Source organism: Panthera uncia, chromosome E1 (assembly GCF_023721935.1).
Source record: "Panthera uncia isolate 11264 chromosome E1, Puncia_PCG_1.0, whole genome shotgun sequence".
In the NCBI taxonomy this organism is placed as follows: Eukaryota; Metazoa; Chordata; class Mammalia; order Carnivora; family Felidae; genus Panthera; species Panthera uncia.
Genome location: NC_064814.1, coordinates 29,647,088 through 29,670,524, shown reverse-complemented (window position 1 = coordinate 29,670,524; position 23,437 = coordinate 29,647,088). Strand labels below are relative to the sequence as shown.

General features: G+C 42.3%; 1 protein-coding gene across 1 annotated transcript in view; it reads right to left on the bottom strand.

Annotated features, from left to right (window-relative positions):
* The window catches only part of ANKFN1 (ankyrin repeat and fibronectin type III domain containing 1), a 174,776-nt gene extending 153,509 nt beyond the window's left edge, over positions 1-21,267 (bottom strand). The window contains exon 1 of the mRNA XM_049636468.1: positions 21,184-21,267. The gene's annotated coding sequence lies outside the window, so the exon portion shown is untranslated. The remainder of the gene's footprint in view (positions 1-21,183) is intronic.
* Between the last annotated feature and the right edge of the window lie 2,170 nt (positions 21,268-23,437).

Here is a 23,437-nt window from a genome sequence, read left to right as displayed (position 1 = left end):
TTCCCTACTCAGCACTACCCCTCCACCCAATTCTACCCCCACTTAGTTCACTTGCTTAGGTTATTTGTGAACATGTCTCACTGATGGAAGCTCCTTTGAAGACAGGGATTACATTAAAAAAATTTTTTTTTTACATTTATTTATTTTTTGAGAGACATAGGCAGAGCACAAGTTGGGAAGGGGCAAAGAGAGAAGGAGACACAGAATCCGAAGCAGGCTCCAGGCTCCGAGCTGTCAGCACAGAGCCCGAAGCGGGGCTCAAACGCACAAACTGTGAGATCATGACCTGAGCCAAAGTCGGACGCTTAACCGACTGAGCCACCCAGGTGCCCCGAAGACAGGGATTACATTTTAATTCATTTGTATTTTCCTCCTCTAGCCCTTACACCCCCTGCCCAAGCTGGTGTTTAGCAGGTACTGAGTGCTCAGTAAATATGAAGAAAAACACCTTATTTATGCAAAGCACTGGATGAAGCACTATGGTGAGGTGGGGAACAAAGATGATGAGGTATCTTTTCAAAGATAAAGGGGATTGAGTTAGTGAGAGAGAATGAGTACTTCCTTATGGGATGCTTAGGGAAGATTCACAGAGAGGTTTGCATTTGCACTGGATCTGGCAGAATGAAGACCTCTAGAGGTTGAAAAGAAGAGAGGGAAATGGAGTCAATGCACAGAATTCCTAGCATGTTTAGGGAACAACCAGTAATCCAGTTGGGCTGGAGTAAATGTGGATGGGAAGATCTAATGGAATGTGGGCTGCAGAAAGAGGTCAGGGCTAAACTGGGGTGTGCATGGATGTTCTGTTTGAGTTTGGGCTTTTTCCTACAGGAGACAGGGATTTGAGCAGGAGAATGTCAGGGATGAGGGTTAAGATCCCTCTGTTCTAGCCATCATGGACCCGGGACCAAAGCACTGAGAACCTGGAAGCAGGAAGACATTGATGGCGAGGGTCTATGGAAAAGGAGATTGGGAGCTGAAAGTTGGGTGCACTCTGGAAGAAGAACTTACAGGACTTGTCCGTGGTGTAGCTAAGAGCGGAGGAAGATGTGAGCATAAGAAAGAAGCTGAGGTTGACTTTTCAAGTTTCAACCTACATGATGGCAGATGATGGCGACAATCCATCAATGCCAGTGCACAAACACAGAGATAATATAGGTATTCAAGTCATGGTCTATGCACATTCTGAAGATAGAGAAAAGAGCAGGAGGCCGAATCCTGGGAGCCATGTGGAATGCTCCCCATGCTCCCCATGTGGGTGCCTGGACTGCTCTGAAGAAGCCATTCAACATCTGTAAAAGTAGTTAGTTCAGGCTGTGACAGATGGGCCAGCGACACATAGGGCCATGTGTAGGGGAACAGGTACAGAGTTTCCCCAGGAAGAGGACTTCCCCATGACATGGTTCCCATCTCAGAGTTGTTGAGCCTGGTGGAGCGAACTCCAGTTTGGGATGAGGAGTATTGAGCTTGAGTCCCCAGGCTGCTTCTCACCAGCTGGGTGACCTTGAGTGACCTTGGGCGAGTTACTTTCTCTCCACCAGGTCTCAGTTTTCCCACTTGGAAAATGAGGGAGCAGAGCCAGTTAAATTCAAAGGTTCCTTTTTAGTGGACTCTTCCCTGATTTGTGAAGTGCAACGTTGAGAATTTCAGAATACTTGTGAAACTAGGCCAAGGCCCACCAACATCAGAAGCTAGCAATGTCCACTCTCTCCTGCAAATTCATGCCCATATTTTGAGAACGTCCATAGATCACCGCAGATGCATGTCTGCCCTGCGGTTAGTTCCGTGTGGTTTGTTTGGAAGACATAAATTTAAATTGATCACTTTTTGATGACCTTTTTCTAACGATTTTTCACTCTTTTTTTTTCAGCAAAGATTTTTTTTTTTTAGGGGTGGCTTTTCATTGGAGTCTCAAAATTAAATTATGGGAAGAAAGCAGCAATCCCTTACTGTGGTCAGCAAAGAGTCTGGCCAGCCTACTTCCGCTCCCTAATCTCCTGACCTTCCTTAGGGCGAGGCCGCTCAGTAACGATTCTTTTTTCAAAAATAAAATGTGCTACTTATCAAAAGCTGCTAAAAAGGAGACAAAAAAAAAAATAGGAAAAGAAAACTAACACCCCAGGGTGTATCTGAACATGCTTATTATGTGCGAAGTTGTTAGTAATGAATGTAAAACTCTTCCTCCTCCTCCCTTGCAATTACTAAGCCCCAAAGAAAAAAGGAAACAGGGGTGGGGGAAGGCAGGAGCTATTCAGTCCAAAGCAGACCTTTTCAAAAGGTGCAAACTGTTCATAGGCATGCTATTTCTTGATTATTTTGTTTTAAGCACTAGTTGACCTTTCAGATGAAAAGTAAAGGCCCCAAAATATCCTGAGAAACTCTTTTTTTTTTTTTTCTCTAAGTCTTGGAGACCAGACTCATGACATTCAGAAAAGACTCTCCAAAACGAGATGGGCCGTGTGACTTCTGCCGTGATTTGATGACAGAGTGTTTATCGGAACTAATCATGTGAGATTTTCCAGTGTTGCATTTTTGAGAAATGGGATTCTCTTAAGGAGGTTACAAACACTTCACTGAAAGTTTTCCAAGAACAGCTTCATGCCGCCTCTCGCCAGCCGGAGCACCGATGTGATAATCAGGGTCCGAGCTTCTGAAAAGTCTTCTTGTTCTGGCTGCCACCCTCCTTTCAGCCGTCATTAGAATTCTCAAGCTATGAATCCCCTATTGTCTGTGTGAGCCCGGGATCCCCCACACCACGCCGAGGAAGGAATGTGAACCTTCTAGGTCTGGTCCTAAGCCTCAACCCTATCCAGCAGGTCACAAAGCCCCATTTATACTTGGCTCCAAAGTTTTATCATAATTCTTTATCTGCTCAGCCCCATAGATCCTCTAGGGCAGTCAGGAGACGTTTGGTAATGAAGCCCATTTATCCTCATTTTCTCAATTGGCACACTTAAAGTTCTAATATTTATGTTCACACTGTCCTAATTTTGAATGTCAAAGGTACTATGCGAGACAAGGAGCATTGCCAAAGGATAACTGAACCGCACCGAAGAGTTCACCAGAGTCTGATGCGTGATGTGGTTTGTCATATTACCAGTCATTGCATCACAAATAGTTAACTTCAATAGCTTGGTGGAAACATAGTAACAAATGCTGCCATTTATCAAACACCTCTTCCTGTGTGGCATGCAGCGACGTCACTGAATTCTCACACTTTACGAAGAGGATTATCCACTTTTTATTGAAACTAAGGTTCAGAGAGATTAATTAACCTGTTTCTGTGTATTCAGAGGCTGAGCTTAGACTCAAACCCAGATCTCTGACTACAAAGCTCATGGCATCTGTACCTCACTCCTTTGCCTCTTACCAGAAATACAATTTGTGAGTCGTTTTAAATTAGCATAACACAGTTATTTTTCATCACAGATAAGCAAAGAATTTTAAACTTAGGGCTGTTAAAAAGGTTTTGGCCAACTGAGTAATGAGATCTCTTCTGATAAGTATTAGCATGCTGTCAGGTCAGAGTAGGAATTTGTGGCATATATTTCACCTATCAATAGGTGGCAGTATTCACCTAAATCTCTCCAAGAGGAATTAGCACAGGTCACTTACAACCATCCCCAAGGCCATCTACATTTTTTGATGCACTGGGTTTTATCATGAAGAGTAGCATTTACATAATTGGGCTACTAACTGGATCTTCATCATGCCTTCGGAGAGTGAGATTTGGACTCCAGTGGGTTGTTTGGGAGGGGGATGCGCCATCACAGAGACCTTGGGACCCCTCTCCATTCGCAACATTCATTTTGGCCATTTCCTCGAGGGAGGTCTTTGTTTGCAACTGGAAGCCAAAGATGATTTGGGGGTCTTCGTTTACTTTAAGAATGTTCAGCAGAATTTTCAAATAATTTAAAAATGAAATTATTAATACCCTAAGATTTGATAATTCATACATTCATAATTCAGAGAAAGTTTGCTCAGATCAGGACAATAAAGCAACCGGCAGACTTCATGGTTTCAAAGTGGTTTCAAGACCTATGTGCATGGATACTCGCCCATCAAAACATATGAATCTTCACCAGGATGCATGAAAACTGGAGTCCATAAAGTAAGTGCTCAATACACAAGTCAAAGTGGACAAGTTGATGAGGCCAAGTACCAAAGGATAAATGACCTCTGGGTTTTAGGCAGACTCTTCCTCTTTCTCTTATTCCTCTGTAACCTCCCCTTCTTCCTTCTCCTTTTTCCATAAAAAAAAAATCTTAATATCAAAAATATCTTTAGTTAAAAGGTATTAGCACAGAATCTGTCTCTATCTGCTGGCTGCTAATAAGAGTCTGCCTGGTAGGATACAAAGTCAGGAAAACAGGTATGGTCATGGATAAAAGGATAAGCTGAGAAATTCTCAGGCCTATTTTTATGTTGACCCCCCCCCCCTTTTCATTTGGGATACTTGGAACTGATCATCATAAATGATGGACCAAGAAGCACCGAGAAATTACATAAGATGAGGAGTCCTGACTCAGAAATTAAGAAGTTGACTCAAGTGAAGATTCTCAGGAGACTGGATTCTCTCGAAAGAATTCAGATTGGCTGGTGGATGAAGGCAGAAGTCTTCAGAGATGGCATCTTAACTTTTTTTACGTTCCCAAAAGGGACGAGTATCTTTCTCTGTGCTCACTGTGGCATTTGGAACCATGTTAGTGCTCACGGCATAGTCTACCTTCGTTAGAGTTACTTGTGGCCCCACTTTCCTGGACCGAGACCTCTAGGAGGGCAAGACTCATACCATCCTAACTTTTGAATTGGCTTCTCAGCTCAATGACCTGGGCCTTGTGTATGCTAGATGATGTTCAGTACATATATACGTTTAGCGGAACTGAATTAAAGAGAATTCATATGAATGCATTTTATATTTCTGCCCGTAGGTTAAAAGAGAAATTGCAGCTTGGGTGTTGGAAACCTTGCACAGGTCACATTTCTTGTTTGTCATACGGTTCTTCCATTTTAGGGCCGCATTGGTAAGTGACCGTAGGCATCCCATGCCAAAGCCGACACCACCCCCGGAACTATTAGTTAACTCATTTTATATCCTGGGCAAGGCCATCTTATTTTTGTAGGATGCCCCGGCCACATGAAGGTTAAATGCAGAGGCAGGCAAAAAAGCCATTATAAGGGACGTTAAGTGACCCACATTTACTGTATCATGCCAATCACTAATGTTTCCTGCTTTTGTGGTTTAGAGACCCAACCTGCACTAAAAAGTCAAACACTACAATGCTGTTTCCTAACGGTAGCTCTCATTGTTTCCCATATTAGGGCATAGCAAAGCACAAGGGGAGACATTCATCTTCAAAAGCTTACAAAATTACATTCAACCCATTAGGCATATCAGGAGCTATTGCCACGCTCGGGAAATGAATTACCCAGCTGAATATCACGGGCATAATGAAGTTGTCAGCAGCAACAGTGTGGCTGTAGATTGTCTGATTATGTGTTGGCTGTGCTGGCCATTCAGGGACACACCAGGAAGGAAGTCATTGTCATACCGTCCACAACATTCTCAGCCCTGTCCCCAGCCACGGTAATAAACCTGATATCCTGAGAAGCACATGGAAAACAATAATAACAGCAACAAACGACAAAAAGCATGCCCTTATTCCTGGCATGGCTGGAGTGTGTCCCTTCCTGGGGCTCCCATCTGTCATCTTCTTTAAAAAAAATGACCATGACAAGGAGTGCAAGTTTAGATTCTGGCCCTCCAAACAAACATTTCACAATGGGCTTCCTTAGCCTTTGTTAACCTCAAAATAAACAGCAGTCCAGCAAGAGAGCTTTAACTACGTGGGTGGGATTTACACCTCTCCTGTGAGTCAAAGATGGAGGCAGCCTGAGTTGTTCTTTTCTGGGGAAGGATCTGCCAAAGCAGGGTGATACAGGTAGTGTCTCTTGACATCAACCGGAATCTTCCCAAAGATTCTCTTGGCTTTTTTTTAACCCAAACCACAAAAAACCCATAACAAAACAAAACAAAACAAAACAAAAAAGAAGCCAAACAACTTGAAGCTTTCTCCTCTCTTAATTGAGCAGGTTAAACTAGATGACCTTGAAGCAACTCCGAGCTCTAATATGCTATGATATCAAAAGGCCACTAGAGCACATAGCACATAAAAGAACACCTGCCACAAAGACAAAATGCTTTATTTCTACCCAGCTTCTCAGTTTGTATCGGAAATAGGTTCTCATGCTTTAGAACCAACATGCATGAACTTTCTTTTCCTCTAGTGCAATGAAATCTGCTTTAAGCAGGTGTTATTTATCAAGAATGCTTGCTTTAAAAATAAAAAAGAACGTTGGTGTATTTCACTCACTAACAGAATCCTATATCTATTCATGTTTTCTTTGGATAAAACCAACAAGATGTTGCTGTTGGTGGGACTGGTTCTCTTCATGCACTTACCACATTGCACGTGAGCACTGGACCCTTTGATTACCTGAGGTGGCCCCACTCAGTGGGGAGTGATTTGCATGAGTAATCTGGGTAGTTCTGGTGGTCGGGCAAGCTGTAGAGCAAATTCTTCTCTCTCCACCCTCATTTGTTTTTGTCTCCTGGGCAATAGGTTTTCATAAACAATAGGTTTTCATAAACTCATCTGGGGAAACTTTTTTTGGAGTTTGAGTTCAGGTTTCAGTTGGATTCTAGACCCCTAGACCGAATGTCAGAGAGGGTCCTCTGGCCCTTGGTTAGCTGATAAATAAATCTCAAGAGGTCCTCCCTCTTTTCTAGGTTTTCTTTATTTACTCTAGCCCGAGAGTTCTTTAGATGATCCCCATGTGTCTGGCTTGGGATCCAGTCTCCTGCCAACCTGCTCACCTGCCCAGCTCCACCAGAAACACCCCACCAATTTGACAAATAATTTATCTCCATGACTTCATGACACCAAATCTTAGTAGAGAAGAGAGAATTCTTTGTCACTAATCATGGTGAGAATTCAAAATACTGAAGTAAAGGAGAAGTAAGGATGTTCATCATCTTTGCACATCCAAACACAGTCATGAAGACCTATGCTGGGTTGTAAGACCCAGCAATTATAAAGGGAGTCTACAATGTCACTTAAACGCTGGACCACAAGTGGCACTTTATCCATTCAAATTACTCTCTGATGAAAGGGAAAACTTCTTCCCCTTTCTCCTAACAATGTCAGATCAGGTTTGCCGTACAAATTCCAGAAGCATCTGACCTAAAGCACACAGCAGCAAAAAGGCATTTAATGAATTAGAGAAGAAAGAAAAACAGAGGAAGAATCAAAAGGAAAGTTAAAGAGGTTGTAATAATAGTACTTTTAAAGAAGGCTTTAAAGATTCACCCCGTTAACTTTTAGCCCCATTTCTATTATTCCTGTCTTCCCTTGCAGACACTGGCACAGCCCCTTTCTTTCTGGCCTACTTCTTCTGTCTCCAGACTTCTGTCCCACTTCCCTTTCTTCTCTCCGTCCCAGAGTCTGAACCCCCATGACAGCAGGCCCATGAAGGGCTGAATGGGGTGCTCCGGTCACTTTGTAAGATGGCTCAGTGCAGAGCTTTTTCAAGGACCGCATATGCCAAGTACTCAAAGTAATTCTTCTATGGCATTGTCAGACTTGCCGGATGCACCTCGCAGGAGAGGGAGGCATTGAATGGATTTAGAGGCTCAATGGCTTATTCACTTCATTCAGTATTTGGGGGAAAATCCAAGACTTTGCTCAGAGAGGATTAAAAGGACTGCAACGAGCACTCTCCATCAGTGCTGCCCGCCTAGCTAGGTCAGCCTCCTCCTGGTTTGAAAGGAGGTCACAAAACCTTGCTGATGTCTCCGTTCCTCAACGTTCAAACTCAGTGTATCAAACACAACCAGAGCTAGTTATTCTAAGTGATTTACCTGCGACATCAAGGAAATGTAGGGATTTTTCTGTAACAGTCCCACTCTAAAATGCATTTCCTTCTCAAATGAACACACGTGTGCACACACACACACACATACACACACACACACAACCCTCGCTACATAGTCACCATCTCTTCCAGATATGTAAGTGAGAAAATCAAGTGCTTAGGAGCATTTACACTTCGTCAACCAAGTATTAATTTAGTGCAATGTGGCATATGGACAGGAGAAATTGTGGCTATTTTAACTGACTGAAACAAAACCACACAGGCTGAAAAGAGTTACATGTAACCTAGTGAAACACACTTGTCCTTGAACAAGAAGAGTTTATTTTGAGCTTGGCAGGACTGAGTGGTTGAGACAGAGTAGATTCCTGCGTGAGAAGGCATCAGGTGTCACAAAAAGACCCCAGGCTTAGACAGGAGTGGTTTTGAGCTCTGCCTGAAAAAGAATCACTGCTGCTTTCCATTAACCTGAAATCATTCCCCTCTTCCTTTCTCCACACCAGTACCTTTATCTGCAGCACCCCTGCCTGGTAGGCCCTGAGGTTCAAGGTGCTGTCGAAAGCGGCAGATAAGGAAGGTGAACTCTCGGGTCCACTGCAGGAAAAAGTCTAGGATATTGGAAATGAAATGCCAGTGAGGGTCAGGAGACGCAGATAAAAGGCTTGGGTTTGCTACTTGTCAGCGGTGAAGCTCTGGCAAGTCACCTGACTTCTGAGTCTCAATTTTCTCATGTAAAAAATGGAATTAATAGTAGTCACCCTGCAAAAGGCCTGAATAGATACATCACAACAGAAGGTTTACAAATGGCCAGTAAGCACACGAAAAGGTGCTCAACTTGAATAGTCATCAGAGAATTGCAGAATAAAACTACCATGAGATACCAGTGTATGCCCACGAGAATGGCAGACATCCAATGTCGGTGGGGGTGTGGAACAACTGGAACGCACATAGATGGTTGATGGGAGTGTGAAACGGTATAATAACCTTAGAGAACTGTTTGGCAAGTTTTTACAAAATTAAATACAACGTGCCTTATGATTCAGCAATTCTGCTTTGGGTTTTACCCAAAAGAGAGGAAAAGAAATACCCACAGAAAGAATTGTACAAGAATATTTATAGCAGCTTTGGTCTAAATCACCAATCTGGAAACAGTTGGAATGTCATCAATAGAATAATGGATGCATAAACTGTGCTATACTTATTCTATGGAATATTACTCAATAATAAAAAGGAATGAACTATGGAGCCACATAACAATGTGACTGAATGAATCACACACACAAAAAAAAAAAAACAAAAAAACCCACCAACACCACAACAACATTATGTTGAGCAAAAGAAGCCAGACACAATAGAATACTTACAACATGATGGCATGTCTGTGAAGATATTTGGCAAACTGATCACAATAGGGATAGAAATCAAAACAGTGGTTGCCTAGGCCTGGGGAATGGGAATAGCTGACTGGATGGTAGTAGAAGGAAACCACCGGGCATGTTGGAAATGTTCTATATTTGATTGAGGTTGTCAGGAGGGTGTATTCAATTATTGAAACATATCTAACCAAACACTTAAAATCTATTCATTTTATTGTATGTAAATTTAAAGAAATAAATGTCTGCTCTAGCTACCTTACAGAGATGTTGGAAGGCTGAATGAGAAGGTGAATAGAAATGCCATGTAAATCTGCATTGTTGTTGTTCAATAGATAAAACCAAGCACAGACCATATTATGGACAGGCATATGGAAGCCAGGTGCAGATCCCAGGATGTGAACCCAGGCTCCAGCCCAAGGACCAAGCCCATGCTACTAGCCCATGTGATGTCTTTGTGAGAATAAGAAAAGCAAAGCTCTTCTTTTCCCCCTCACTGTGACCCACTGCTTAGAGAGCAGAGATTGGCTGAATGTCACCAACATTTTACCCACTGGGCCAGGCCTGTTTGTACCAGGAACAATCTGCATGGCTCTATACGAGGGCTCTCTTCAAGGCCTTTGTACATACTGTTCCATTTGTCCGTGTCACAAGACTGGCTCTCTTTGACACTTCAGATCTTGGTTTAAATGCCATTTCCTTATGGAGGAAATATTTCGCCCTCAACCCCATGAGTCTTTATCTCAACACCTTTGGGCCTAGAAGCACCAGCCATAATTTGTAATTAGTATTTCCTTTCCTGGTCTTTCTCTGTCTCCTCCTTCTACACTGTTTTCCATAGGGGCAGGGAGCCCACCTCTTGGTGAACAAGAGGTATAATACCCCAGGGTATAGAAGAGTGCCTAGCACATGGCAGATGATTTACAAATGTTTGTTGAGTGACACGGTCTGATAGAAGTTTGGGGAGGTAGGAAGTTGAAAGCTAGTGACTTTCCCAGTGGGTGATCAGGTAGGGATACACTTGGCTATATAACTGGAGACCCGCAGGGAAAAAGGTTTCAGGGAGGACCATGGGAGGCCAGAGACCTGGCAGCTAGGATGGCTGGGATTAGGAGTAAGACACCAAGAATGGGTAATAACATCAACGTACAAAAAACAATATTTTGGTGTCAAATTTTTATATTTTACAATAATAACATTTTGCTAACGTGCTCTTGATTGGCCATAAGATTTTTCTAGCTTGCTTTTCTGGAAATTCATTTTTTTTTTGGTCATCAAGATTTATAATTTTAGTAACTTTATTTTCAGTTGGTATAACTGAAAGCAAATCAGTTATTAAGCTTATTCTTGGCAAATGCAAGATCATAGATACTTTTTGATAATTTTTGATTTTGAGAGGATCTTTCTGTTGATACAGTTATTACTGGACCTGTTAAGAGTATTTTAGAAGTATTAATAATTAGATAAATTTTTTATAATTTTGAAATATCCTTTTTAGTATATCTACAGCTGATGATTCTTGCAGAACCATTTTTCTGAAGATTTAGCTCTTTAAACAAGTTCATTTTGAATAAATATAAACTCAATTTTGAATGTAAATGTATACAGTGGCCTTTTAATATTTCCGCTGACATTTCCTGAAACTTGTGTAGGTCATATAAGAAACTGAAACTGGGGCTTGGGTGCCTGGGTGGCTCAGTCGGTTGAGTGTCCGACTTCGGCTCAGGTCACGATCTCACATCTTGTGAGTTCAAACCCCACGTCAGGCTCTGTGCTGACAGTTCAGAGCCTGGAGCCTGCTTCGGATTCTGTATTTCCCTCTCTCTCTGCCCCAACCCACTCACATTCTGTCCCTGTCTCTCTCAAAAATAAATAAACATTAAAAAAAAAAAAAGAAACTAAAAGTGGGGCTATCATTACAGATATTTAAAAGAATAATAAGGAAATGCAATGAATAATTCTACAAATAGAAATTTTACAACTTAGATGAAATAGACCACTTTTTCAAAAAACCCAGACTACTGCAATTGCCAATATGAAACAAGTCACTTGAATAGTCCTTTAATTGTTAGGGAAATTCATTCATAATTTTAAAACACCCAAAAAAGAAATCTCCAGGCCCAGGTGGTTTCGCTGGAGAATTTTACCAAATATTTAAAGGAAAATTAACACCAATTTTACACAATCTCTTGCAGAACATAGAAGAGGGGAGAATGCATCCCGATTCATCTTATGAAACTAATATTTACCCTGGCAAAGAAAACAAAGACAGTGCCAAAAAATAAGACCACACACTACTATTCCTCATAAATATTATTGTAAAAATCATTAACCAAAGCGTCCAACTTCAGCCAGGTCACGATCTCGCGGTCTGTGAGTTCGAGCCCCGCGTCGGGCTCTGGGCTGATGGCTCGGAGCCTGGAGCCTGTTTCCGATTCTGTGTCTCCCTCTCTCTCTGCCCCTCCCCCGTTCATGCTCTGTCTCTCTCTGTCCCAAAAATAAATAAAAAACGTTGAAAAAAAATTAAAAAAAAATCATTAACCAAATATTAGCAATAGAATCCAACAATATATAAAAGAATTAATTATACACCATGACCAAGTGGCATGTATTCAAGGCATGCAAGGCTGGTTCAATATTTGAAAATCAATCAATGTAATTCATCATATCAACAGACTAAAGAAAAAAAAAAACCTCACATTATCATTTCAATTGATGCAGAAAAAGTGTTAGGCAATATTCAACACTCATTCATGATTATTACTCTAAGAAAGATAGTATTAGAGGGAGCATCCTCAGCTTAATAAAGAATATCTACTGGGGCGCCTGGGTGGCGCAGTCGGTTGGGCGTCCGACTTCAGCCAGGTCACGATCTCGCGGTCTGTGAGTTCGAGCCCCGCGTCAGGCTCTGGGCTGATGGCTCGGAGCCTGGAGCCTGTTTCCGATTCTGTGTCTCCCTCTCTCTCTGCCCCTCCCCCGTTCATGTTCTGTCTCTCTCTGTCCCAAAAATAAATAAAAAACGTTGAAAAAAAATTTTAAAAGAATATCTACCAAGAAATCTATGTCTAACATGATAGTAAATGTTGAAAGACTGAATGCTTTCCCCCTGAGATCCGGGGCACATCATGGATGTCAGCTCTTATTGTTCCTCTTTATCACAGTACTGGGATTCTTTTTTTTTTTTTTTTAACTTTTTTAAAGGTTTATTTATTTATTTTGAGAGGTGGAGAGGGGCAGAGAGAGGGAGAGAGAGACTCTCAAGCAGGCTACGCACTGTCAGTGCAAAGCCCAACATGGGGCTCAAACCCATGAACCATGAGATCATAACCTAAGCTGAAATTAAGAGTCAGATGTTTAACTGACTGAGCCACCCAGGTGCCCCAGTACTGGGAGTTCTTGTAGTAAGAAGTGTATGTAGTAAAGCAAGGAGAGAAAATAAAAGACATACAGATACAAAAGGAAGAAATGAAAGTGTCCTTATTTGCAGACAAAATGATTATCTACATAGACAGTGCCAAGGAATCTACAAAAGATTCCTAGCACTAGTAAGTGAATTCAACAAAGACACAGGATACGAAAGGAACACACAAAACTTAATTGTATTTCTGTATACTTGCAATAAATGTATAGACACTGAATTTAAAACTGCAATACCATTTGCAGTTTGCCCTAGAAATGAAATCTTAGGTATAAGTCTAAAAATCGTGTACAGGATCTGTATGCTGACTATAAAACACTGATGTAAAAAATCAAAGATCTTAATAAATGGAGAGACATAACATATCCATGGATTAGAAGATACAACATAGTCAAGATGCCAATTCTCCCCAAGTTGACATCTAGTTTTAATACAATTCCTACCAAAGTCCCAGCAAGAATTTTTGTAGGTAGAGGGCAGATTTTTCTAAAACATAGGTAGGAGGCAAAGGAATTAGGGTACGTTCAACAATTCTGAAAAAGGAAACTAAGCTGGGAAGAGCCAGTCTACTCAATTTCAAGACTTATTATCTAACTGCAGTGATGAAAACTGTGTGGTACTGGCAGAGGGAGAGGCGCATAGATCGATGGCACAGAATAAATAAATTAGAAACTAACCTACACAAATATGCCCAACTGGGTTCCTCTGACAAAGTTGCAAAAGTAACCAACAGAGGGAGGATAGCTTTTCAATGAGTTGTGCTGAAGCAGATAAACATCTATAGAAAAAAAAAAAAAAAAGGAAAGAAGGAAAAAAGAAAAAAAAAATAAAAGAAACTTGACCTAAGCCTCACACTTGATACAATCATGAGCTAAAATGTAACATGTAAACCATAACCCTCTAGAAACACAGAGGAGAAAGTCTTCAGGATCTAGGACTCGGCAAAGAGTTCTTAGACTTGATGCCAAAAGCACACTCCATAAAATGAAAAACTGATAAACTGGGCTTCATCCAAATGAAATTTTGCTTTGTGAAAGGATGAAAAGACAAGCTGCAGAATGGGGAAAGAGATTTCCTAGCCGCGTATCTGACAAAGAACTGGTATCCAGAATACACAAAGAATTCTCAAATGGGCAAAAGATATAAAGAGACATTTTACCAAAGGGGATATTCAGATGGCACATAAGCCATAAACACATGATATTATACTCACCATCATTAGCCATTAGGGGAACACACAATGAGAGGCCACTACAAACCAAGCAGAATGGCTAAAATAAAAAAATAGTGACAACACCAAATGGTGGCAAGGATGCAGAGAAAGTGGATTACTCATGGTGCCAGTGGGGATGTAAAATGGTATAGTCACTCTGGAAAACTGGGAATTTCTTAAAGCGCTAACCATGCAAATGACCTATGTCCCAGCAATTGCACTACTTAGGCATTTATCTTAGAGAGATGAAGACTAGTTTTGGCACATGTACACGAACGTCTATAGCAGCTGTATTTATAATAGCCCCAAACTAGGAATAAACTAGATATTCTTCAATGGAAAGATGGTTAAACAAATAGCCATAATATGGAATACTACTCAGCAATAATAAGGAACAGACTTCTGGGGCGCCTGGGTGGCTCAGTCGGTTGAGCGTCCAGCTTCGGCTCAGGTCATGATCTCATGGCTTGTGAGTTCGAGCCCCGCATTGGGCTCTGTGCTGACAGCTCAGAGCCTGGAGCCTGCTTCTGATTCTGTGTCTCCTACTCTCTCTGCCCCTCCCCAGCTCATGCTCTGTCTCTCTCTCTCTCTCTCTCTCTCAATAATAAATGTAAAAAAAAAAATTAAAATAAGGAACAGACTTTGGATACACATGACAACCTAGGTAAATTTCTAAAGAATTATGCTGAGTAAAAAAAGTCAGTCTTAAATGGTTACATACTGTATTATTCCATTTATAGGACATTCTTGAAATGCAAAAATATTAAAATGGAGAAGAGATTAGTAGTTGTCAGGGGTTAAGGAGGGAGTGGGTGTGGTTATAAAACTAAAGGGCAACGGCAAGGATCTTTGTGGTGACAGAAGTGTTCTGTTTTTTTTTTTTTAATTTTTAAAATGTTTATTTATTTTTGACAGAGAGAGAAAGAGAGAGAGAGAGAGAGAGAGAGAGTATGAGTGGAGGAGGGGCAGAGAAAGAAGGAGACCCAGAATTTGAAGCAGGATCCAGGCCCTGAGCTGTCAGCACAGAGCCCGATGTGGCACTCAAACTCACAAACTGCAAGATCATGACCTGAGCCGAAGTCAGATGCTCAACCGACTGAGCCACCCAGGCGCCCTAGAAGTGTTCTGTTTCTTGACTGTGCCAATATCAGTATCCTGATACTGATATTGTTGTCATAAGATGCAAGATGTTATAATCAGAGAAAACTTTGGGATCTCCTTGTGTTATTTCTTACAATAGCATCTGAACCTACGGTTATTTCAAAATTAAAAGTTTAAATTTTTTCTTAATGTTTATTTATTTTGAGAGAGAGGCAGAATGCAAGTGGGTCAGGGGCAGAGAGAGAGGGAGACACAGAAGCTGAAGCAGGCTCCAGGCTCTGAGCTGTCAGCACAGAGTCCCACGCGGGGCTCGAACCCATTAACTGTGAGATCATGACCTGAGCCGAAGTCCGACGCTCAACCGACTGAGCCACCCAGGTGCCCACCAAATTAAAAGTTTAGTTAGGGGCGCCTGGGCGGTTCAGTTGGTTAAGCTAGTGATTCTTGATTTCGGCTCAAGTCACAATCTCACAGTTGTGAGATCAAGCCCCACACTGGGCTCTGCGCTGCTTGAGATTCTCTCTCTCCCTTCCCCTCTGCCCATTTCCCCTGCTTGCATTCTCTCTCTCTCTCTCTCTCTTAAAAATAATATTTATGATTAAAAAGTTGATCAGCTGTGAAAATAGTCTGCTTCAGTTGTCTGATATTTAACCTCCATCAGTGCTTCTGTGGTATGAAAGCAGACGCAAGCACAGAGGACTGGTTCTGGTAACACCGTGCCTATGTGTACCTGGAGGGCAGCAAGCTGGTGCAGAAGGGCAGAGAGATTTTGTACAAACAAGTTTTCTAGTGGCGTGAGGGTATGTTACCTGACATACTGCTTACCCAGGATCTAGTGCAGGGCTTTGCACAAAATTAAAAATCAGTAAGTAGCTACTGAAGGTAATATTGAATAAAAGGATACTTTCAGAAATCTGCTGTTTTTGCCTCAGAGTTGGACTGTTTGCTTGTTCCTCAAATCTAATGGAATTGTTGGCCCTCAGATTCCCTAGCAGTGACAAGGCAAAGATAAAGTTACTTGCCTGAAAATTTGGTATGCAACTCACTCAGCAATCAAAGGAACTAGAAAGCCAAAGGAAGCCAAAGCGAGCCAAAGCAAGTGGTCTTGTAGAGTAGACAGAGCATGGGTTGTGAATTCTTTCACCCAACAAATCCATTCCGGAGACATTATCCTGCAGTTATCCGTCCGCAAATGTGCAATTGCATATAAACAGTGCACATTTCATTGCTTCTGGTTGCCAAAAGTTGGAAAAAAAAATATTCAATAGATTTAAATATACCATGACAATCCTCATAATGAAATACCATGCAACTATTAAAAAGGATCTGGTGCATAGGTATTATTGACACAGAAAGATACTCAAGAAAAAAATTTAAAAGCAAGTTCTAGAACAGTTCTAATTTTTTTATATAAAAAATGTATACGTATGTCTCTAGGTTTAGTAGTATATACTAAAAAAATAGGAAAAAAATGTACTCTGTGCTATGAACATGGTTATCTTGGGAGAAAGTAGGATTATGAGGGACTTTAACTCAGTTCTCTATTTCTGTATGTTTGAATAGGTTATACTGATATCGATAACTTCTGTAAATCACACAAAGGTGTTTTCTTTCCAATTTTTTTAAATGTTTATTTATTATTGAGAGACAGAGACAGAGCATGAGCAGGGGAGGGGCAGAGAGAGAGGGAGACACAGGATCCGAAGCAGGCTCCAGGCTCTGAGTTGTCAGCACAGAGCCCGACGCAGGGCTGGAACTCGTCAACTGCGAGATCATGACCTGAGCCGAAGTCGGATGCTCAGCCTAGTGAACCACCCAGGGGCCCCCAAAGGTGTTTTTCTTTTAATGATGGAGGATGGCCCTTGGAGTTTGAAAGACTTGTGTTTGAAATTCAACACTTCCATTAACTATAAATTTGGACAACTTACTTCATCTCTCCAATAAGTATGTTTAGGGGCCCCACTTTCCTTGTCTGTAAAATGGGGATAATCCTACTTACCTTACAAAGTTATCATGTGAATTCAGTGAAGGAAAACAAACATTTGCTCTGGGGCCTGGCTCAAAGCAGTTATTTTATAAAATACAATTTGTATGCATTTGCCACTGCCTCGGCTGTGGGAGAGTGCCAGATTTCTGATTAGGGCCCTTGTCTACAACTTCTCAACTGTAGAAAATATTTATAGCCATAAGGCCTGTTGACTCATTGAATTTCCAAGACTGGCTACTTCCTGTCAGGTGTTTCCTGTTCTCATCCAAGACCCAAAATAAAAGCAATATGCAGTTTCAATACCCAGGTTTGGTGTTCGTGGTCTGTAGACATGCCCTTCCTTCACCCTTCATTCAGCCACCCAGATCCAGGATTTCACTGTCGCACATCTACTGGCAAGCTAGCTCAGTGTAGACAGAAGTCCTTCAAAACTCTGAATCTTCATCATCTAACGAGCTCACCTCTTCTGCACCGATGGCAAAGCTATCAGGGCATTGCTTGACGGGACTTCTTACCTGTAACTTTGAGAGATGAGAAAAGTCCACACGAGAAAGCCTCAGGTTGGGCCATTAATTATATTACCCACTTCTAATGTCATATGGTGAAAGTGGGATGAGGTAAGCCAGCATTTTAGGGCATTTTGAATTAAACTGAGCCATTATGACTGTGTCCTACATTATTATATGCTGTGTACTGGGAGACTCTGTGATCCTTCGTGTCCAGAAAGAGGCACTCCAATCCAGCAGTGAGCAGGCTGCCAGAAAGGAGCCGGACCAGAGTTTAACTCAAGCTGATTGGTAGAAGAGGTGACAAATCTGGATCTGATGCAGGTCAAACAAGCCTAGATAGTCCCTCTCATGGCCGAGGTGTGACACTAATGCATGGCTCATTTCTGCCTGTGCTGTGGATGTCTGGGGATTATGTGAGCCCTTTTGATGACAGCAAACCCACTAACTCTGGAGGAATGCCATCTTTACGAAACTTTGTGAGAACACTTCCTATGGCTGTTGATACATGCCGCTGGCTCCTGTTTTCTCTCTCTAGGGATGATGCGGAAAACTAGATTAGAAAACAATTACCGTGTTTTAGAATTAGTGGTTTCAATTCTTTCAGACTGCTTGTGTGCATGAGCTTCCGGTGCTGAACTCTGGGATTTGATTAAGGTGGAGGGACCCAAAATCTGAGGAGCAGACCTCCCAATTCGGAAGTACGGATAGGGGGCTCTCAGCCTGATGGACAAACAGTCAGATACCTGAGGACTCTATCACAACACCCTGCCGATTATTGTCATCTGCCTGTGAAACTGATCTTTCTCTTGCCCTCAGAGCCCTGCAGGAACAGCAAGGGAAGATGTCATTTTTGCAAACGCATAGCTTCTCGAGCTTGGTATCTGACCCATCAATACTGACCTTGGGACTTGCAGTTTGATTCATTTTCTTAAAAAAACAAAAAAACAAAACAAAACGCAATTTCCTGTGTCTAAGGAGGGGGGAAAGGTTAAAAAATATCATTATAAAGGCTCCAAAGATTTTTAGGACATCAAATTGCTCTGACAAACCATTTTTATGAGTTAAGTGTAAAGGAAACAGAAACATACGGATTAAATTTCCCTTAAAATACACATGGGCTTAAAAATTAAGGGGGAAAGAAGGACTTGGCAATGTGGGTTTCAGACTTTGCCAAACCCCAACTCCTGAGAAATAACTTGAGATGCTTGACGAACCCAAAAAGCAGCTGGGTTTGCCCTGTGCCCTCACTGAGCGACATCCAGAGTCCCATGTGATTGGAAGCTGTGTAACTGAAATATGCTAATTTATAAAGTCATGCTCTGATTCTTCAAACTCCCCCAAACAGTCCCTGTTCATAAAATTTCCCCCTGAAGGCCTCGTCCTCCTCCGGGTTCTCCTTGTATCCAGGCAAAATCACAGACCAGCATTATAATTCCCATTTCATGGATGAAAACATCCGAGCTCGATGAGGTTTAAACGAGATGGTTGGTGGCAGCTTTCTCAAGACAGAAAATTTACCCATATGCACCCCACACCTGCCTTGGGAATAAAAGAAAGTCACTGGTTCATTAAGTTCTATAATGGATCCATAGACAGATGGCCAGTATAAACCCCCCGTCGAGCACTGAGAATTCAGAGCAGTGTGTATGAATTTGTATGGTATTCATTCATTCGTACATTCCATAAACAAATGCTTATGGAACACAAATGCACTACTGGGATCACAAAAGAGAACAGGAGAAGGAGCAGCTAACAGTTGTTGGGGTTTTCTATGTGTGGGAGATTGTGATAGCCCCTTACCGTGAGCGCAGTGTCCTAGTTAATGCTCACTTGAACATTCAGAGGTCTGTACTAGGACTATCCCTGTTTTACAGAAGAGGACAGAGGCACAGTGGGATTTAGTTAATTTGCCTAAGATTGCCTAGAAAGGGCAGATCTAGGATTCAAAGCCACGATTGGTGTTAAAGACACATGGATTCTGCCTTCAAGGAAACCTAGCACCTTCTGGGCAAGCTAAGACATACGTATTCAAATGTAAATATAATAAAGAGTGATAAACGTCCCAGAGACATTCAGAGCACGGAAGCATTAGCTTGTACTGAGATCAGGAAGGCTTTGTGTAGAAGGCAGCACTTGCATAAGATTTTAAAAGATGGGTAAGATCCAAATACCAGGGGAGAGGTCAGAGTCATTCCTGCCTGGAGAACATCTGAGAGAGACGAGGGAAGAGAGAAGGAAGCCTAGGCACAACAGGAGGTCCTGCAGAGATGCACAGAAATCATACCAGACGCACCTTTGACTCAGGCAAGTGCAATTATGTACCATCAACCGAAACAAAAGAAAACAAACCCTCCAAAATAAATTGCTCGGGCCATTTCATCTGTCATTGCCTAGAAAAATGAGTAGAAGACAGGAAGAAAAGCCTGCTACTTCCTCAGCTGGTTCTGACTCTGAGAACCTCTCGTGATGTGAGCACCTCACAGCGCGAAGTGATTCTGGAGAAGAAAGGTGGACGTTTTTGCACAACAGAGCCCCTAACCATGTTAGCTAGTACTCAGGTGATTAGCTAAGTTCCAGGGCTTAACAGTCTATGCTACTGTTACTGACAGGGAGCGATTTTGGTCATCTGTGACATTTAATTGCTGATTTTAGAACTTAAACCCCCTGTATAAAATGCAAATCCACTATATGTGCTTACTTTGTAAATTGTAAATGAACCCTTGAAATTAGAAGGGTCAAGTTGTTAAAAAAAATTAATCCAAATGAAATGCAAATTGTGCATAAAAATATATTAACCTCTAAATAGATACAACAAGAAATACCCTCCTTCAAAGACCCCAACAATTTGGTCACTTATGACAAACCAGGCATAGAAACTTTGGACAGTTTCCGAAATGCTATCTATTATTAATAGCAGGGGCTTCAAGACCTAAGGGTGGGAAAGTCAGTAAATAGGCAGCGGGGCTGAGAAAGTTTATCAAAGAAAATACAGGGAGGTTGATTTGTCAGAATAAGAAATTAAAGAACAGTGAAGAAAATGCTAATATGGGATGAATTGACATGATACACATGTGACAAATATCTCATAACTTCGCTCCTTTTTCCTCCAAATACAAAAGGTATGCTCATTTTAGAAAAAGTAGGATATATATTTTTCAAAAATGCAAAAGATAAATAGGGAAAAGCAAAAAGCACCCATAATCCTGTCAGAGAGAAAACCGTTGTATCCTTTTGTGTATTTTCTATCCACGTATATATCTTCTGCATATTTATGTGAATCCATGCTCTGTATCAGTGGTTCTCAAACTTTAACTTATATCAATTTCACCTGCTACTAAGACATGCACTGGTGTGGGCTCACTTCCCAAGTCTCTGATAGCAGGTCTGGGCGGGGCCGGGGAATGTGCATTTCCATCAGGTTTATAGATGTGGCTGCAGCCGGCTGCCTGTGGGCTGGGGACCACACTCCGAGTGAGATCCGTTGCTCTGTGAGCTTTTGATTCTTGCTCTTTTCACTTCATATTAGAAAATACCTTTTCTCAAGGCTGTGTAATATTTTATTACATGATTTGTTAACTGTGCCCTATTGTTGAACCCACTGATTGGAGGAGGTCATATTTTTAAGAAACAATGCTAAGGTGAGTAAGATGTACCTGTAGCCTTGAGACCGAGGAGGGAGCACATCTAAGGCTGTGGGAGACAAAGAAACGTTGACACTCTTACGGTTACTTTGGATTTTAGAGCATCATGAATGCGCACACCACCGAAAGGAAGGGTCCTGAGTGAATCATTTCAGGTGCGCAGCAAGGACCTCACAGGCCTCGGGGGGCTGTGTCTTCTGAGACGGGCCCATCGGTTCGTCTGAAATATGCAGAAGGAGAGAAGCAAGACAAGAGCCTAAGAGGCCGACGTCTGATCCGCAACCGGCTAAAAATCTAGCTCCAGGGGCAGCCTGATAAGCTCAGGGTTCCGCAGGGACCTCTGACGGGCGCCCCCAGCGAGCAGGCTCTGAGCACGAATAGCAGCGCCGTGGGGCGCGCTCTGGCCCTCCTGCCTCCTCCTCCTCGGCACCAGCAACACAAACAGTTAAACCGCCAGCGGCTCCCAAACAGTGGTTTCCGCCCTCAGCGACTGCCAGCCCCTGCAGGCTCACCGCACGCAGCCTCGGAGGTCTGGCTCCCAGCGCCTCTCTGCCCGACGCCAGAACAATGAGAGAGGGAACTGCGGCCGCCGAAGAGCTGCGGGGGCCCACGGTCCGCTGCGGCCTCCCCGGCCCACGGGTGCCCCTCGCCCCGCGCCTCCACCTGGCTTCTCTCACCCCGGGACGTCCCCCGGACGCTCGCGGGCGTCCACATTCTCTAGTTGGCTCATCGTCTGGTACTGTCCCCGAGGAAGAATGCTAATCACGGTGACTGGTGGTACTAATCACTGCGGGTGAACCCGGGAAAATAAGAGTCACGGTGGGACCCATTGTTGCTTGAACGGTGGTATTTACCAAGCACGCTGTAGATGTTATATTATCTTATCTAATCCTCACATTGGCCCTAGGAGCTCAGCACTATCACTCTTCCCGTTTGTACCAACAAAGAAATGGAGGACCAGAGAGGTTGAACCACTTGCCCAATGCCGCTCAGCAGACAAGGGAGGGAGGTGGACTTAAACCCAAATCTATCGGACTCAAAAGTCCATGTTCCTTATCACCACTCTAATCAGCTTTTTAAAGGAAGGTATCTAATATTTGTTTAATCTTCTCTTCATCAGATTCATATAAATGCCAGAGAAGGCCAAGCATTTTACTTTTCTGGAGAATCTTCAATGGGAGGGCAGATTGGTAATAGCTTATTTTAAATTTTTGTTTTTTTATTTTTATTAGAGAGAGAGTGTGTGTGTAAGAGCAGGGGAGGGGTAGAGGGAGAGAGAGAATCTTAAGTAGGTTCCACACTCAGAGTGGAGCCCGACATGGGACTCAAACCTACAACTCTGGGATCATGACCGGAGCTGAAATCAAGAGTTCGACACTCAACTGACTGAACCGCCCAGGTGTGCCCTAATAGCTTATTTTAAATCAGCCAGGAGAAAGTCCCCTGATTTCCTGGGTTATTGGTTCACCACCCATGGTACTGAGATCATAGGAAGGGTGTGGGCGTAGTGTACAAGGGACTCTGAGTTATCCCATCAGTTAGAGGTTTCAAGAGAAGTTTCTATCCTATTAAGATAAACTGAATTTTTTAAATCTATAATTTTAGTATTGATATATATATGCTATATGATATGATATATATTAGTATCGATATTAGTATTGATACATATGTCATATATATATGGTAGTACTAAGGACTAATATATACACATATATACTTAACATGTATACATATATGTGTACATATAAATATACAGTATGTGTCTATGTTACTAAATATACATTACTAAATACATAATGTGTATCGATTACTAAACATATACGTTAATAAATGTATAAAGAGAGCTATCTTTATATCATGGTGGGACCCACATTTCTTCATGGAGCATAGAATAGTGGTTCTCAAACATTTGTGTGCATTGGAATCACCTGGAGGGTCTGTTAAACCAGACTAGTGGGTGCGGGGGTGGGGGGGTACCTGGGTGGCTCAGTCGGTTAAGCATCCGACTTCGCCTTGGGTCATGATCTCACAGTTCGTGAGTTCAAGCCCAGTGTCAGGCTCTGTGCTGACAGCTCACAGCCTGGAGCCTGCTTTGGATTCTGTGCCTCCCCCTGTCTCTGCCTCTCCCCACTCACCCTCTGTCTGTCTCTCAAAAATAAACATTAAAAAAAATTTAAAACAAACAAACAAACAAACAAAACACTAAACCAGTGGGCCCCACCCCCCGTTTCTGAGTCAGGAATACTGAGTAGGGCCCAGGGAGCTG